The following is a 3459-nucleotide window of genomic DNA, read 5'->3' as shown; positions in this document are numbered from 1 at the left end:
ATTACAAATTGTTGAGACGTTCTAAGTTTCATAAAAATAATAGATGTTGTTATTTAATTTTTGTTATCTTCAACATTTTACATCTTGTAATTTTCGTATTTGTTTACAAGAGTTATTGTCAATTCTAGATGAAGGATATATATAATGTGATCGTTAAATATCTCTTTCGCGTCGATCGAGTCGAAAGATCGAAGGTGAGATGGAGAGGGAGGACGATGGAGAAAGAAATGAGAAGAAACAATTAGTTAACGTGTGCCACTGTCATATCAAGCCTATATCATCGTGTTACATCATATGTAGCAAAGCAAAAAAAAAATATTATCGTTAATTGACACAATTGTTAACACAGAACGAGTGATCGAAGCATGAATGTGCTGTGTGTCTGATGAATCAATTTTTTAAAAATTAGTAACATTATTTTTCCAGCGTAGAATTTTTTAACAAAATCATATAACTCCAAATACTTATCTCATTTTTACAATCTCATTTGTACACGATATTCGATCTTCCTAAAATTCTCGACTCTTACCCATCTTGATTAACATTGTGAATACCAAATCTAATCACTTTCGATGTTTCAACTCTTTAAAATAAGCTACTTAATTCGATAATAATTTTAATTTCTACTTAATTCGAAAATAATTTTATTTCATAAAAAAATCACAGGGAATATATGACCATATGCACGAACGAGGAATGCGACACAGACAAAGTATCAAATCGAATTTCTTGTTGACATACTAGATTCTACTAACGTAATATAACAATATAATATATAATAGTAACATATTATCCGATCACTCCACAAAGATCCTTTCGATACAATCGATGTCGTAGAATTTTTTGTCGTCCGCATTGAAACTGTGAAGAGTTCTGATGATGGAATGAACGAGGGGGAGGATGCGATTGTATTTCGCAACAGATCGCGCCTAAATTATTAGAAGCATAATAAGCGGTAGGATTATAAGCACTCGTTAAACTTTAGGTCCAATTTCATTTATCCGCGAGACCATTGGCTGTGTTTAGCAGAGAAAACTAATTAGTTAGCGCTTAGTGATGTTCTTTAATATTATTAGTTCCTACACTTAGATCCAGCAAAGTACTAAAGGCACGAACCAATATTAAGGAATCATTAAGCTTTAACTGATTAATATTCTCTGCTGAACGTAACCATTGTTACTTGATTTTCATCGACATTAATCGATACCGCGCTTGGATTTAAAATCGATCATTTTTGTGAATAAAGAGTATCTGTAAATTATTAATTATTGATTATTAATAATTAATACGTAATTACTAAATGCCCTTATGCCTAAAGAAATTTTTCAAAAAGTATCACTCGAGAAGATACAAGGCTTAATCGCGCATTATCATTATAGACTGTTCGTTGTAATAATTCATTGATTTATCGGTTATCATCGAAATCCTCCCCTCGAACCTCATCAATTTATATAGCACTCAAGGTGATCCTAAGGCGAGACTGCAGAGTGAGACGAGTGAGAGGCCGAGTGAAAGAAAGCGAAAGAGAAGCGGTCCTGATATTTTTTGACTCGTGACTATTAAGTGTCCACGATAAGAAAATACCAAAAAAAGAAACACGATTTTTATGTAAATATTGTAAGGAACGCCGTACTAGCGTTACTGTAATCCTTATTGGATGCTATTTCGAGATAAAATTTAAAAAAAAGATATTAAAATTCATGGTTGAAAATTGAAATAATACGATATATAAATTAAATTAAAAAGTAATTATTCATACTTCTCAATGAAAACATAAGTACAAATAGTATACAAGTATCACACGTCCAATTCGCAAATATCGGCGTTTCTAATTTTTATTACTGTTTTCTTGTTTTTTTGCTGGTAATAATATGATAACAGTATTGAAAATAAAACGTTTCTACGAAAAAAAAATGCTTCAAAGTCCATTGCATCCGATAAGGTTCGACAACGGTACGACGTGATTTCAACCCGCTCCTTTTCTATTCTCCAATTTCTACGTGTTTAATCGTTAAATGAATTGACAACAAATCTTAATGAAGAGGAAACGCGATAGGAAGGGAGAGACGCTTCGATTACTATTATTATGCAACGTTTATCGTTAATAACTTCGAAGAATCTCGACGCAATACAATTTTCAATCGTGTGTATATATCTAAGCAAATGATAATAATATAACAACTGGGATATAAGTCAAAAGTGTGAAAGTATGCGTGAAAGAGAGGAAGAATGAAAGAGAGGGAGAAAAAAGGAAAGATAAAGAGGACAAGAATACGAGTGAGATAGGTCTTGTTTCGCCTAGTCTTTGCGACGCTTAATTCATTAGGCGTCGTTTATATCTCGAGTGTTGCGCTTAATTCGCCGGAAATCAGCGAAATCGCTTTCATGTTCGTTTTTTTATAATTTTTCTTCGCACTTCGGTGATTTCCGGCCTCCGGACAGAAGTCGATGATGATCGTAAATGAGAAAGAACGGCGGATTATAATGAAAAGTGCGACGAAGCTAGAACTAAGGTTACCGAAGTACATAAGTTAAGAGATAAGCTAATTAAAGTAACAGTTTATTGAAAATTAAGTACATTGTTGCAACTGCCATGCTGTGTGCCATTATATAACAAGTCACGTTTGTCGTAAAAAGCAAAAAGAAAAAAAAAAAAAAGAGAAGAAGAGCTGAAGATGAAGATGAAGAAAAGAAGACGTTAGCGGACATACGAAGTAAAATAGTATGTCTGTGAAATATTTTGCGCGTTCTCGTCTGTCTTGTCTGAAAAAAAAAACTTCTTGGTTTACAATGCTTCGAAATCGTGGAATTACACCGTCGTCCTCGCACACGTCGCATTAAAATCCCTCCTGATAATGCAGTATTTTGTTATACAATTTACTATACTATTATGAGAACGACCATTTTTATCGAACAACGATGGCAGAATTTTTTAAATGATACGTAATGCAAGAAGAAAATTTATGGGCCTTTTCTAATACGTATCGACTATTAGCTTTGAAGATATGATTTCGTAAGTAAATATATCATTCGATAGAAAAAAAGAAACGCGTCGAGAGAATTATGAAAGAGTACGGAAAGGACGACGGGGTAAATACCCAACAGTCCCCAGATATCGCGCACGATTTCGCTTGAGCTTGCGGAACTCGCGTGTACCTGCTTGCGCAAATTACGCGTGTGGACATAAAATATATGGTAATAATATCGTATTTAACATACGCGAAACGTACATGTACGTTAGTACACGTGCAAGCATATGCGCGACACTTTGCACGTGAGAAACGAGGCTCCGAATCGAAATTCACGACGAAATTCAGCGCAACGATCCGTTTCTGCAATGGCAAGACACGATCGCTGAAAGTAAGAAAAAGTCTTACACTTTGGGAAAATATTTTTGGTCGCATTTATTTCGACGGATGCGGCGATTATGATAAGATTTTCTGTATAGATATAAAGATA

The sequence above is a fragment of the Trachymyrmex septentrionalis genome, unplaced genomic scaffold (genome assembly GCF_001594115.1).
Source record: "Trachymyrmex septentrionalis isolate Tsep2-gDNA-1 unplaced genomic scaffold, Tsep1.0 scaffold115, whole genome shotgun sequence".
Taxonomy (NCBI): Eukaryota; Metazoa; Arthropoda; class Insecta; order Hymenoptera; family Formicidae; genus Trachymyrmex; species Trachymyrmex septentrionalis.
This window is presented reverse-complemented; position numbering follows the sequence as displayed.